Source organism: Dipodomys merriami, unplaced genomic scaffold, assembly GCF_024711535.1.
Source record: "Dipodomys merriami isolate MVZ:Mamm:240054 unplaced genomic scaffold, mDipMer1.0.p SCAF_52, whole genome shotgun sequence".
NCBI lineage: Eukaryota > Metazoa > Chordata > Mammalia > Rodentia > Heteromyidae > Dipodomys > Dipodomys merriami.
The window spans coordinates 3,533,604-3,549,349 of record NW_027206091.1 but is presented as its reverse complement, the minus strand read 5'-3'; the positions used below and the strand labels follow the sequence as shown (position 1 = coordinate 3,549,349).

The window sequence follows — 15,746 nt, the reverse complement described above, 5'->3', positions numbered from 1 at the left end:
GGAGGAGGATAAAGGAGAGAGAGGAGGGGGTGGAGTGAAGGGTAAAGAAGAGGAGAGGGGGAAAGGGGTGGGGGAGGGAAGGGAGGAGGAAGAGAAAGTGTACCTTAAACCACACTTCCCCTTTCCCAAAGCCTGAGCTGTATAAGAAGCCCAGGAATGTGTGGCACTTCCTTTAGTCCCACGGGTCAGCTCTCAGACATATCTACCTGGCTATTATGTGATATTTCTTATTCCTGGTTCTCTAATAAGGGCTGACTGGGCCCCCAGGGGACAGGTGGCAATTTCTGACACATATAGGTTGTATAAATGGGAGACAGAGGGGGTATTCATGGCATCACACAGCTCAAACAGATAGATGTTAGGGATGGACAGTGTCCTGCTGCAGAGTGACCCAGATCAGCCATCAAGAATGCCCTATAGGCTGGGCCAGCACGGCAGGATAGGAAGGAAGGGAACCATGGAAGGCTGTCCATCCAGCCTCCCCTGCTCTGCCACACTCCTCTCTGCCAGCAGGCTGAGGCAGATGACAGGGAAAAGACAAACTATTGGCTCACACCTGTCATCCTAGCTACTCAGGAGGCTGAGATCTGAGGAGTATATTTTGAAGGCAGCCTGGGCAGAGAAGTCTATGAGATTCTTATCTCCAATCAGCTGCTCAGAAAAAGTAAGAAGTGACTCAAGTGGTAGAGTGCTAGCCTTGAGCACAAGAGGCTCAGGGACAGTGCCCAGGCTCCAGGATGGAAAAAAATTAGATAGCTTACATACATACATACATACATACATACATACATATACACACACATACACATACACATATACATACATACATGCATACATACATACTAGAGACATAGAGATAGATAGATATATCTGATATATATCCATATATATATATATACACACACACATATATAGATAGATATGTATCTCTACCACTTGAGCCACAGTTCTACTTCCAACTTGTGTTGGTTCATTGAAGATGAGTCTATATAAAAAAGAGTATCTAGATATCTAGATATAGATATAGATATCTGTATCTATCTATGGTTGATAGATATATCTATGGATGGATAGATAGATAGATAGATAGATAGATAGATAGATAGATAGATAGATAGATAGATAGATCTATGTAAAATATAGATAGATCTTTGAGCCAAATTATGTAGTCTTTTGCTTTAGATCTAAAACAAAAAGACTAGAAATGCAACAACTGTGTGTGTGTGTGTTTGTGCGTATGTGCCAATACTGGGGCTTGAACTCAGGGCCTGGATGCTGCTCCCTTTAGCTTTTTTAACTTGAGGTTGGCTCTCTGCCACTTGAGCCATACCTCTACTTCCAGCTTTCTGCTGGTTCCTCAGAGACGAAGAGTCTCATGGACCTTCCTGCCCAAGCTGGCTTCAAACCAGGATTCTCAGATCTCAGCCTCTTGAGTAGCTAGGGTGACAGGGGTGAGCTACCAGTACGCGGCTTTATTTATTTATTTATTTGTATTTATTGGGCTTCAAGAGACAACCTGGGCACAATTTTTAAAAAAATTAAATAAAATACCTGAAACAGTCTCCCTAGCCAATCGCTGGGTCTGTGCAGGCTCGCCTTTCACGTCACAACGACAGATGTAAAATTCACCCAACCCACCCAGCCCAATCACAAGCTCCAGATTACCAAGGCAAAGAATCGTGAATTTCATTAAATATGTTAAGGGGTGGGGGGAAATCAGCTTTGAAAAATAGTAATCCTGTCTTTCAACAAAAATATTATAGGAAGCTATGAATTTGGTAGATCCGAATAGGATGTTGGTACATGTTTTACTAAGGTAATATAATGACACACTATTATTAGATCACATTAATCATTACAGTGCCAACGGCGCTGACAGCCGCTCTGAAAAGGATTGAAAGGCCTGGTAATGGATATAAATTACCCATTGTGTGATAAAAGGATTTTTTTTTTTACTAAGAAGGTAAGAATAAAACAGCAAATTTCTAATATAACCACTGTGTAAAAACCAAAATAAAAGTAATCCACGGTCAGTAATACACACACACACACACACACACACACACACACACACACACACACACACACAAAATCACAAGTCAGCACTTTTCTGACAATAAAAACAAAATAGATAATTCGGTACAATATAAAATTAATTTCAGAGTGTGTCGTTCTACTATCAATTTCTCTGGTTGAGGGCGTGATCTAGGAGACACGTGGGCAGAACTAATTAGATCTTCAGATAATCAGGGCAGCCTGGGATGGGGCGGAGGCCAGTGGAAATAGTCAGGGCTGGCCTGCCCTTTCTTCTGGGTTTTAAGTTTGTGATCTAAAGTCTGATGGAGTTGTCATACAAAGATTCGCCTGGAAACAGATGTGTCCAAAGGCTGCGTCAAGCCGGCTGGGTCACAAATGCCACCGCATTTGCCTGAAGTTACCTAGCCTTGGGCTAGGTTCACTGGCTGTGGTTCTGTGGTATCTATTTGGTGACAGTGACTCAAGATATCACGCCAAAGTCAGCCTTGCAAAGGTTAGCCCCATTGGTGGCCCCAGTGTGACCCTTGGGAGCATGTCTCAATAGCTTACTTCTGTATGTTTGTAGGGGGGAGCGGAGCAGGGGGTACTGAGGTTTGAACTCAGGTTCTCACATACTTGTTTGACTTTTTTGTTCAAGTCTGGTACTCTACCACTTAAAGCCCTATCTTTACTTTTGCCTTTTTGCTGGTTCACTACTGATAAGAGTCTGCCCAGGCTGGCTTCAAAACCAGGATCCCTCAGATCTTAGATCTCAACCTCCTGAGTAAGCAGGGATTACAGGCATGAGTCACCACACCCAGCTTCAACAACTTAATTTATCTCACCTGGAAGAGCTGGACCCTAGACATCTTCCCAGATACCCATGAGTCTAGAATTCTCTCCACCTTGGACCTTAACATTCAGAGTACAAGAAAAATCTGGGAGGAGGGGCTGGGAAGGAGGCTCAGTGGTAGAGCGCTTGCCTTGCATGCATGAGGCCCTGGGTTCAATTCCTCAGCACCACATAAGCAAAAAAGAAAAAAAAAAAAAAGCCGGAAGATCTGGGAGGATTTTTAACCTAGCGGCCAAGGGACTTGCAACTTCAAAAATAGATAGATAGATAGATAGATAGATAGATAGATAGATAGATAGATAGATAGATAGATAGATAGATAAAATGGCAACCTAAACACCCCCCAGACTAAGAGGCAGACAACACTTCCACAAGCCACAGTTCCTCCAAAGCAAAGGTCCTTACCTGGAGGTGTTAAAGCGCCAAAGCTCAGTCTTGAATGGAGAGACTTCTTATTGCCGTGATGATCCAGAACTGGAAAAAGAAGACTTGTTAGAAATTCAGCACATCAGACATGTTAGACTTCACAGAGACAAATGACATTCATCCGAGGAAACAATCTTTGTCTTTTCTTTTTCTTTTTCTTTTCTTTTCTTTTTTTTTTTTTTTTTTTTTTGTCGGTCGTAGGGCTTGAACTCTGGGCCTGGGCGCTGTCCCTATGCTGACTGCTTGAGTCACAGCACCACTTATGGTTTTCTAGTGCTTTATTGGAGATAAGAATCACACGAACTTTCCTGCCGAGGCTGGCTTTGAACTATGATCCTCAGATCTCAGCCTCCTGAGTAGCTAGGATGACAGGGGTGAGCCATGGACACCTGACTCCAACAAACGATTAACTGGATCGGAGGAGAGCCGAAAACTATGAAACAGCCCTGACTGTTTCTACCCAACATGCAACTGCACAGCTTTAGCTGTGATGAGCCACACTTGCTCATGGGGGGCGGGGGGGGATGGGGGGGATGGGGGGATGGGGGGGATGGGGGGAGACTGCCATCTGCAAAAGATAAGGGAATGGTGCTTCCACAATTTTCTAGAAAAGAGATTGTCAGGTAATGGCTTGGATGAACCCCTGCCCCTTCCCTTTTTTTGTAGCAGTAATAAGGTTTGAACTCAGGATCTTACACTTACTAGGACAGGTACACGACTGCTGAACAACAGCCTTTTTGTGCTTTTTAAAAATGTGTGGTTTGTTTTGTTTTGGGGACTGAGACTGGGACTTGTACCAGGGCCTGGGTGCTAGCTCTTAGCGCTCTGTCTCTGTCTCTGTCTCTGTCGCTGTCTCTGTCTCTGTCTCTCTCTCTCTCTCTCTCTCTCAGCTGGTGCTCTAACACTTGAGCCACAGCTCCTCTTATTGCACTGGTTATTTTTAGGGTCTCACTTCCTGCCCAGAAGAAGTATAGAAAATACTTATGAGTTCTTGTTGCCTTCCTGATTTATGGAGCACTCTACTGTTAAACAAAATCACACCCAAATTTCTTTCTTTTTAAAACGAAATTAATTACCTTTAACTAGTTGTACAAAGGGATTTCCATTCAACATGTCCGTTTGTGAGCACAACGCATCCTGATCAGTGTCGCCCCTTCCATCGTTCTCCCCCATCTCTTCCCCCCTCCCCTCCCCTCGTCACCTGCTTCCATTTCCACATACTGTATGTACATTGAATATGATGACTGTATTCGCCCACCCTTCCTCTCTCCACTCATCCATCCATCCCCCCCCCAACTTTGTCATTCTCCCCGACGCACACTCCTAGCAGTACATTTCAGCTTCTTGGTATTCGTTTTGTTAAACTGTTAGTCATTCAAAGGAGTTACGCCACGGGAATCCTCCCCTGTGAATAGTACACTTCAGTCGATTTGTTTGTGTCTACATGCATACAGCCCGGTATATGTTTATAACTGAGCTCTGCCCAGTGCTGATGGCTCATGCCTGTCATCCTAGCTACTCAGGAGGCTATAATCTGAGGATCACAGTTCAGAGCTAGCCTGGGAAGGAAAGCCCATGAGAATTTTATTTCCAATGAGCCACCAGAAAACTGGAAGTGGAGCTGTGGCTCAAAGTGGTAGAGTGTAGCCTTGAGTGAAAGAGCTCAGGGACAGCGCCCAGGCCCGGAGTTCATGCCCCATGACCTACCAAAAACTAAAATAAATCATTGAGATCTAATTTTCACATATGAGATAAAACATAAGCCTTTGTCTCTCTGAGCCTGACTTACTTCACTTAACATAACATCCACTCAAATTTCTTTTATTTTTGTGCCAGGACTAGGCCTTAAAATCAGAGCCTAGCTGCTGTTCCCTTTCACTTTTATCGCTCAAGGCGAGCCACACCTCCACTCCTAACTTTTTGCTGGTTCACTGGAAATAAAGATTCTCATAAGCCTTCCTGCCCAGGCTGGCTTTGAACTGAGAGCATCAGATCACAGCCTCCTGAATGGCTGAGATTACAGGTGTGAGCCACTGGCTCCTGCCTCATCCACCTATTTCAACAGGCCAGGCCTATTTGATGGCTGGAAAGTACTGAGTAGATCCAAACCAGAATTTGCCTCCAACTAAGCCTTCCTGAACTCAGACCTGGAGAATATATCCAGGAAGATGTTTCTATTCTTTATGGTATGATATAAATGCCATCTGTCCCATATTGATGACTTCACTTCATGTGCCAGTGAGACAAAGTCCAGTAAGACCCATCCATAGCATTGCTGGGTGGACAAGGCCAACCCCTTTCCCCAATGCAACCTATGACTTCATTCATTAGCCATGGTAAGATGGAGGGGTTTTAGAGGACAAGCAACAGTCTCTTCCAGATAAGACAGGTTTTTACTGAACTTGAAGTTAGACCTTCAGATCAGAAAAGTGGAATTCACATAGATTCTGAAAGGTGTATCCACAAATTAAAAAATCACAGGATGCATTGTGGGGATCTGAACGGGGGGCCTCAGCCGAAGGGAGCCAAAACACTGACTTGAACACCTCATCCCTCCAAGATTTGATTCCTGGCCATCAAAATGGTGTTTGCTGATCTCAGGCTAGAAGTGCTGGCTCCGAATGGAACATAAATGTTGTTCCTTGTGAATAAATTTCTACCTGCCTGTCTTTGGACATAAAGCAAAAGTTGACATCTCAATAAGGATGCATTGTTCAGTGCGATAAGGAATGAAATCCTCTCTCTCTCTTTCTCTCTCTTTCTCTCTCTCTCTCCATCCACCCCCCTTTCCCATCTGACTATCTTTTCTGTTTTGTTTGCTCACTCCACATTAAAAAGCTAAGAATATAACTGAGTGTAAGTGGCTCACACCTGTAATTCTAGCTACTCAGGAGGCTGAAATCTGAGAATCATTGCTTAAAGCCAGCCTGGGCAGACAAATCCCAGCGAATTGATCTACAATTAACCAGTAAAAAGCCAGACGTGGACCTATGGCTTAAGAGGTAGAACAACAGCCTTGAATGTAAAAAAGCTAAGGGATAGCAGCCAGTCTCTGAGTTCAAACCCCAGTAAAGGTGCTAAATAAGTAAATAAATTGAAATGAAATGAAATAACAAACTAAAATAAAATAGCAAGACCCTGGCAGCTGATGCCTATACTCCTAGCTACTGAAGAGGTTGAGATCTGGGAAAGGCAGCTCAAGCGCAAAAGTTCATGGAACTCTTATCTCCAACGCACTAGCAAAAGGCTGGAAAGGGAGATGTGGTTCAAATTGCAGGACATCAGCCTTAAGCTAACAAGCTAAGGGACACAACACCTAGGCTCTGAGTTCAAGTCCTAGTACTGGCGCATACACAACACACAATTAATAGTAGTAATAGTAATAATAATAATAGTAATTTAATTAATCTAAGAAGGAAACACACACACCCAGTGCTCTCCTTGTCAGGGTTGCAACTGAGCTCTGAGCTACGCTGCTCTGGCCAAAGCTGGCTCTGCACATTTCTCTGTTTTCTTCACCGTTCTCCTTAGGTTTAGGGAGGGAAGGCAAGGGAGACAAAAGCTGAGATGTTTCTATCCAGGCTTGTGACTTGCAAGACTCAAGGAGGCTTCCAGGGGATGCTCACTTAGAAGTCTGAGAAATGTCCATGACAGGAGAAGCGGGGAGGGAGGGAAAGACTTTCCCAAGGAAGTCCCACAACTTGTCCTCCATGCTGCATCATTGATCACCATATCTCTGGCTCCTAATATCTCTGCCAGGAAGTGATGAACACAAGCCTCTGTGTGTGTGTGTGTGTGTGTGTGTGTGTGTGTGTGTGTGTGTGTGTGTGTGTGTGTGTGTGTGTGTGTGTGTGTGAATCCTGGGGCTTTTTGCTCCAAAGCTAGTGCTCTAGCACTTAAACTACAGCTCCACTTCTGGTTTTTTGCTAGTTCATTGGAAGTAAGAGTCACACGGACTCTGCTGCCCAGGCTAACTTCAAATCTTGGCTCTCAAATCTCAGCCTCCTGAGTAGCTGGAATTACAGGCACTTGCTACCAGCACCTGACTATCCTTGGGTTCTGTATTCTAGATCAAGGCTCTGCTTGAGCCTCCTGGCCACTGGCTGGGTGAGTTAAGTGCTGAGGACTCTCTCCTCAGGTGACTGAGCCAAGCCACCCCAGAGTTCCGGCCTGAAGGTTGTCCAGGTAAAAGTTTGTCTGGAACCACAGGAACAGAAGCTGAGGGTATTGTGTCTTTGCCCTTCTGAGTCCCTCTCACTTGGAAAGGGCTACTGGTAGCTGCTGTCATGGCCGTTAGCCTGTAGCAGGCAAGGCTGGCTAAATTGACACAATAATTCTGCTTTCATTGAAGAGATTTTTTTTTTTACTTATTCTAGCCAGGCACCAGGTGCTGGGAAGGTGGCTCAGTGGTAGAGCGCTTGCCTTGCAATGCATGAGGCCCTGGGTTCAATTCCCCAGCACCACATAAGCAAAAAGAAAAAATCCAGAAGTGGCGCTGTGGCTCAAGTGGTAGAGTGCTAGCCTTGAGCTGAAGAGCTGAGGGACAGTGCCCAGGCCCAGAGTTCAGGCCCCACAACCAGAAACTCTCTAGCCAGGCACCAGTGGCTCACACCTGTCATCCTAGCTACTCAGGAGGCTGAGATCTGAAGACCATGGCTCCAAGCCAGCCCAGGCAAGAATGTCTAGTGAGACTCTTATCTCCAATGAACCACCAGGAACCCGGAAGTGGCGCCATGGCTCAAAGTGGTAGAGCACTAGCCTTGAGCTGAAGAGTTCAAGGACAGCGCCCAGGCTCTGAGTTCAAACTCCACACACTGAGGGGGGGAAAAAAGTGTTATTCTTTGACTGTAACTAACTTACATTCGGAGAAAACCCCAAGGCAGTCCAAGATATGGAGGTCTACCCTTGTTCCTGCCATACACAAGGACCCCACAGGGAGGAGAGACACAAGGACCCCACCCAGAAGAGGGACCCCACCTACTCTGTGTGGTACAGCTACCAATTCAACAGAGGAAGGTATCAGGAAGCAGATTACAAACCAGCAGAGACCAGAAAATCAGATCAAAGCTCAAGCAGCACCAGGGACTCAGCATTCATGCCCAGAGCACTTGATCTGGAGGAGGCGGGGCTTGGAGGAATCCAGCCTGTGGGAAGAGGGGATGGGAGGGCCCAGAGGAAGTGCGACTGAATGGCTTCCACTTCACCAAGTAGGAGATAGAGAGCCGAGTGTGGCAGCACATGCCTGTAATCTAGCAATTAGGAGGAGGGTTCTGGGCCAGCTTGGGCCACACAGGATGGTCCTGTGTCAAAAACCTACAGGGGTAAGGGTAAAGCAGGGAAAAGGGGAGCATCGCTCTCCAATCTAGAACACTTCACGAATTCCTCTGGCAAGTGGGGGCCAGAAAGAAAGCCATGGAGAGCTCTGAGACCAGAGGCCTCGGGCAGAAAGGAGAGAGAGCAGGGTAATAAGGACTCTAATGAAAAAGGAGGTCCAGTGACCCCACGACCCCTACACCCTCCTTCCTCGGAATGCCACAGGCAGGGAAGAGGCCGCCATGGGCTCACCCCTGCTCATGATGGGTCCTGCGGAATGGACGCCCCAGGCTGGCCCTGCACCGACACCAGTGCAGAACGAGGGGAAGGCCAAGAGGCTCCTGACGGGGGCTAGACCCTCCTTCCTGAGTTGTCCCAGGACTGGCAGCCCAGCAGGACTAAGTAGAGACAGCCCAGCTTCCCAGACCCGCCCCCAAAGGCCTACATGGAGGAAGTTATGTGCGAATGGAGAGATCAACACTGCTGGGTCCTTGCTGGAAGGAGGCTGACATCCAGAGCCTAGCCCCAGCCAGCGAGGTGCCGCCTCCTCCTCCTGACTGCACACCATCTCAGTCAGGGCCATGACAACTTAGAGGTCACACAGGCAGTTTAAGCAACCCTGGGGACCCACAGAGGACCAGAGGGGACTCCAAGCTTCCCTCTCCCACCTTGGGCAGAGATCCGCTGAGGACATCAGAGGAATTGATGCAAGGGAAGAAAGAAAGGAGGGAATGAGGATAGAAGGATGCAAGGAAGAGAGAGAGAGAAGAGACAGAGACAGAGAGAGAGACAGAGAGACAGAAAGACAGAGACAGACAGACAGACAGAGACAGAGAAAGCAGAAAACTGGAAAGGCAGAGCCAGGTACCAGTGGTGACTCGGGAGGCTGCGACCTGAGGATCACAGTTTGAAGCCAGTCAGGACAGGAAAGTCCGTGGGTCCTATCTCCAGTAAAGTACTCAGAAAAAAAACAAAAGTGGTGCTGTGGATCAAGTGTACAGCACTAGCCTTGAGCAAAAAAAAAAAAAAAAAAAAGCTCAGGGACAGCACCACCCAGGCCTTGAGTTCAAGTCCCAGGACCAGCAAAAACAAAAAATGGAAAGGCAAAGGGAAGGCTAGGGATGATAAGAAGGAGATAGGACTGGAGGTCAGACTGTATGGGAACAGACAGAAAGAGGACGGAGCAGATGAAGTCTGGAAGGGAGAAAGAGGCAAGGGGAGAGGGAGGGAGAAGGACTTTGGAGGATGGAGGGGAGAGGCAGGAAGGAAGCAGAGCACTCAGAGGCCTAGAGCATCATGAGCAGGAACTGGCCACTGAGAAGCAGGAATGGAGCTCAGCAACGGGTCAGGGAACCCATCTCCATCCCAGCATTAAACAAGAAGGCCAGGAAAGAAGCATTCTGGGTAAGAGGCCAGCCACTTGGTCTTCAGGGAAAGATGAGACACACACTAGAGATGCCTCTGGACGCCCCTATCCCCAGCTCCTAAGTCACCATGGCTTTAGGGTTGTGGGACACACACACCAGTTCTATGGAGCCTGGGGCACTGGCTTCATAGAGAACTGACCCACCCAGGTGCTAAGTTCTTACAGCCCAGAGCTCAATATTCTCCATTCCAAAGAAACAAGAACTTATTAAAACCTGCACCATTTTCTTCTTCTCCTCCTCCTCCTCCTCCTCCTCCTCCTCCTCCTCCTCCTCCTCCTCCTCCTCCTCCTCCTCCTCCTCCTCCTCCTCCTCCTCCTCCTCCCCCTCCCCCTCCCCCCTCCCCCCTCCCCCTCCCCCCTCCCCCCTCCCCCTCCTCCTCCTCCTCTTCTTCTTCTTCTTCTTCTTCTTCTTCTTCTTCTTCTTCTTCTTCTTCTTCTTCTTCTTCTTCTTCTTCTTCTTCTTCTCTTTTCTTTTTTGTACCAGTACTGGGGCTTGAACTCAGAACCTGAGCCCTGTTCCTGAGCTTTTTCACTCCACTTCTGACTTTTTTCTTTTCTTTTCTTTTTTTTTTTTTTTTTTTGTGGTAATGGGAGATGAATCTCACACACACAGCCTTTCCTGACTAAGCTCGTTGCGAACTGCAATCCTCAGATCTCAGCCTTCTGATTAGCCAGAACTCCAGCTTCACCCTTATCGAACTGCAGTCCACGGGAACATCTCCAAGCAAGTGATGAACTCCAAAAACTCAACCAGCTTGTTCCAAAGTTCATCGGTCCTCTCCTGCCAAGTCCTCCCACTGTCCCATTGTGCCCCAGATCCCACCCAACCCTCCCTACACACACACACACACACACACACACACACACACACACACACACATAGATACCAGCCATCTGGGTGAGTATGTGCCTGTACCCATGCAAACTGGGCATCCATATATGTGTGAACCTGTATGTGTTCACCTGCATGGGGACAGGTGGTGATAACTATCACCCCAACATCACAGCCAGCCCCACAAAGGACAGTTGAAAAGCTCTCCATCCTGCCCACGCAGGCTTCCACAAGAAGCCTGTTCCTTTATTTATCACGAAGGTAATTTGGATGGAGAAGTTATTTGATACTTCATCAATCTAGATGCTTTTAGGATAGGCAGACAGCAGACGCTTCTAGAAACCTGAGATCCTGGCTCAGGCTCATCAGCTCAGGCAATGGAATGATTTTAAATTTAAAAAAAAAAAAAAAAAAAGGAAACAAATACCAGGCACCCGCCTATTCACTTGCCAGCCCGGTGTATGTATTTATTTTTAACATGCTTTTCGTATGACAATAAATAAATAAATAAATGAGACCAGGCTGCCCCAGAGCCAATCAAATTACGCCCCTGTCTCTTTAATAAACAAACCCATGTGCACGTTTGTTCACAGTGTTGGAAATTCAATTTAAACTCTTTGTCTGTTCCTGCTTACTCTAAAGATGGTCTTTTCTTAAACAACAGAACACCAAGGAGTCGTTACTGCTCTCTCTTCATTACTTCAAAAAACCAATCATTAGACACCAGAGTATATACGTAATTAGAAAATCACTTCCTTTGCAATCCAAGCTAAGTAGTTTACACACTGTAATTACAGGGACAAAATCAATTTTTAATCATTTCCCTGATTGGGCTCATCAGCTCTGTGGGAACATTGTAACCTGCTTGTTGTGCAAAAAGCAACATCTGGGCTAAAACAATTACCCTTTGTTTGTTCCCATATTCCTTAAATCTTTTTTTTTTTTTGGCTTGCATTTTAAAAAAATGAAAACATGAAGAAGACAAGATATTTGGTTGTCCTTAATCAACCTAGATCTCAAAGTTTTCCTAGTAACTGGCACTCAATGAGTCTACTTTTTTTTTAACAGTACCCATGCAAGGAATGTATTATTTTCCTTTTTTTTTTTTTTTTTTTTTTTTTTTGCAGGGAGATAAAAAGTATCTGATTGTTTTAAAGACTCATTCAGCTGCCTAATTGTTCTATAGCGAACACATGGTATCCAAACAACCCACACATTACAAAAGCTCATCTGGTTAATCATAGACAACTATTATTGTGAACACTTTACACTTTTCTAATACAAATGAATGGATTTTATCAGAAAAAAAAATTTTAAAGAGTGGGGGGGAAAAAACCCGAAAAAGCTGAGTATGTGTGGAAAAAAAAAGTTGGTATGAATTGGCAAGGCGAAGCCGAGCATTTTGTTCTTTTAATAGGAAATGACCTCATTTACACTGGGGTAATAATTAGTACTGCTTCACTGACAGTTAAGGGAAAAAAAAAAAACTTTCCTGGTATAAAGAGACAGCATCGGTTTTTTGTTAGGAGATCTACATTGATTATTAACCCTTGCCAAGAATTTCTAAGTTCATCTTTATGTGATGTGTTGCACACTGGCTTGCTAGCAAAAGATAAAAAGTCTCACCCAGATTGACAAAGTTTGTAATTTTTATTGTTTGCTTGGTTTTTCTTTTTGTTTTTCTTTCTTTCTTTTTGCATTGGTTTTTGTTTTGGTTTTTTTTTTTTGTTGGTTTGTTTTGGGGGAGTATTTTTTTCTTTTTTTTTTGTTTTGGTTGTTTTGGGGGGGCTGGTTGGGGGGACAGATTTTGTGTCTTGTTGTGTTTTGTCTTTGAACTACCTGTGACAATCTGAAACACTTGACATGGAAAACCCGGCCACTACCTTCAACACACCACAGTTACCAAGCGTTCCATGCCAGGGCCACGCAGGTAGCCTGATCCCACCTCGTCCTTTTGAAGTTTCTTGGCTTTGATGATGGCTTGCAAGTTTCTTCACCTACAATTAATTCATAGTCTAAACAACCCCACAGATGGGGAAAGGGAAAGAGGAAAGTGGAGAGAGAAAAAGGAGGGGGGCAGGCTTGCTGGTGATTCAGCCCAAACTGATGAGACAAGAAATGAGAATACTGAGCCATTAAACAAATACAGTTCAGGAAGTGATGATCATTTATTTGCACACATGCAGACACATGCATGCCTGCACATGTGCAATCCTTCTGAAGAGATTCACTCATTGGCAAACCATTCCAGAACTTAAAAAAAAAAGTAGCATCTAACATTCCTTGGGTATTTAACCACAAGAGTTCACACGCATAGTTGTAATCCTAGCCAGTCAGGAGGTTGAGAACTGAGGCTCACTGTTTAAAGCCAGCCTGAGCAAGAAAGCCAATGAGATTCTTATCTTCAATGAACCACACACACAAAAAAAGCCAGAAATAGAGCCATGGGTCAAGTGATAGTGCACCAGCCTTGAATGAAAGAAGCTAAGGGACAGTGTCCAGCCCTGGGAGTTCAAGAATTCTCCTGCCTGGCCTCCCAGCAGTCCTATGAGACAGGAGCTGAGCTCATGTGCATTTATCAATGAGTAACTGGATGTAGGGGGTAAAGGAAGACACTCAAGGTTTAAGAGATCCCGCCTGGTGCAGGGGCGGGGGGGAAGAGGGGGAGAGGGTTTCCAGGACCTCATGCCCTTCATCCTAGCTACTCAGGAGGCTAAGATCTGATGATCACCATTCTAAGCCAGCCTAGGCAAGAAATTCTATGGGACACATCTCCAAAAAGCCAGAAGTGGAGCTGTGGTTCAGGTGGTAGAACACTAATTTGCAAAAAAAAAAAAAAAAAAAAGCTCATGAAGAGTGTCTAGGCCTTAAGTTCAAGCCCCAGGATTGGCATAAGAGAAAAGAAGGGGAGAGGAGAGAGAGGAGAGGAGAGAGGAGGAAAAAGGGGGGGAGGAGAAAGAAGGGCAGGTGTGGAGAGGGGAGAAGAGGGGAGGGGAGGAGAAGAGAGGGGAAGAGAGGGGAAAGAAGAGAAGGGGAGAGGAAAAGAGGAGATGGGGAGAGGAAAGGAGGAGAGGGGGAGAAGGGAGGGGAAGGGAAATTAGAGGAGAGGGAAGAGAGATCAGTCTTGCATGGAGAACCAAAACCCCTGAGCCGTACCCCTGGGTCATCCCAAAAGCTTGTCTGGGAGCTCTGTCCAGTTCTGAGTCAGGAACACTGGCAACCTGAAGCCGCACCTTCTAGCCTGCACTTGCCATCACCCCCAAAGAAGCAGTACTTCTCACTCAGGACTGGGTGGAAGAAGAGAATGCACCCCAGCCCTGTGGTAGGGTTAAAAGCACTCAGTTCCCAGCAGGCTCTGGAGCACCCACATCAAGGGACTATGCTGAGGGCTCCCCAAAACCTGTGGGCATCCAGGGGGAAGCACACTCCAGTGCTTGTTTCTTCTGATGGATACCCAGGCTCACTTTACCCAACTTTACCCAACTTTGCCCAACCTGACCCCATTGATGGAAATGCAGACATGTGAGCACATGCACGCGCATGTGCGTGTGCGCATACACACACAGACACACACACACATATGCATCAGTTCGATGGGACAAGCTGACAAATTCAAGGCAATTCTGACTTCCAGCAATAGAGAGGTACGAAGAAAAACATCTGTAAACAAGTGTTTTGTTGTGCCCATCCTAAAACTTGAACTCAGGGCCTGGAAGCTGTCTCTAAGCTTTTTTGCTCAGGATTTTCACTCTACATTTGAACCAGACTTCCACTTCCAGCTTTTTGCTGGTTCATTGGAGTTAAGAGACTCATGAACTTTCCAGGCTGGTTTTGAACCACAGTCCTCAGATCTCAGCTTCTTGAGTAGGTAGGGTGACAGGCATGAGCTATGGGGCACCCTGCTCCATACAAATCTTAAGGCGTTTTTTTTTTAAAGTAGACCATGTAAGCCAGAAATATGTCCTCTTTCACACAGAATGGTTTGTCCAATCATCAAAGATCCCAGATGTCTTTGATGACAGAGGAAGTAACTCGCCAGCAAGCCCAGAATGCTTTCCATCCCACCTTTCAACTGTAGATCATGCTGCCATTCAGAAAAAAAAAAAATCTGCTCATGAAACTATTCATTCTTGGTGCCTCATTCATACTTTCCTAGCCATTCATCTTGTACTTGGCACTACGCTAACCAGATGGGTAGCCAACAGGCCCAAGTGGCTACTGAGCACTGTGGCCAGTCCACAGTGCAAACAGATTTGGAACAGGCATGAATATTCACTGGGAGGAGAAGAAGAAGGACAGGTTCCCAATAGGTAACCCAAGCTGGTCTTGAACTCCCAGCCCTCTCAGCCATCTCAGCCTCCCAAATTCTAGGCTCTGAGACATGTACCTCTCTGCCTCATTCTCATTAGAAATTCTTTACATTTTCTGACATGTTGAAATGATAATACTTTATGGATATACTGAGTTGAACAAAATATACTCCTAAAGTCAATTTCAACTGCTTTCTGCTTAAAGTTTCAATGTGGCTACTAGAAAATTCCAGAAAAAAAATAGCAAATACTCAGAAGTGGTGAAGAATTGCCAGCGTGGCTTTTTATTTGTGGCTTGAATTATATTTATATGGTACAATGATGTGTGTGTGTGTGCATGCACACACCTGTGCACCAGTACCAGGGCTTGAACTTGAGGCCTGGGTGCTGTCCTTTACCTGTGAATAGAGGTTTAGAGGCTGGTGCTCTACCACTTGATCCCAGCTGCACTTGTGACTCTGCTTGTTAATAGGAATTAAGAGTCTCATGGACTTTTCTGCCCACACTGGCTTCAAACCTCAATTCTCAGATCTCAGCCTGCTGTATAGCTAGGATTATAGGCATGAGACA

At 45.7% G+C, this 15,746-nt stretch overlaps 1 protein-coding gene across 8 annotated transcripts in view; it reads right to left on the bottom strand.

The window, feature by feature from the left end:
* The window catches only part of Znf536 (zinc finger protein 536), a 456,162-nt gene that overhangs the window by 391,453 nt on the left and 48,963 nt on the right, over positions 1–15,746 (bottom strand). For all 8 annotated transcript variants that reach the window (XM_069998524.1, XM_069998529.1, XM_069998526.1 and 5 more), the window contains one exon: positions 3,275–3,343. The gene's annotated coding sequence lies outside the window, so the exon portion shown is untranslated. The remainder of the gene's footprint in view (positions 1–3,274; positions 3,344–15,746) is intronic.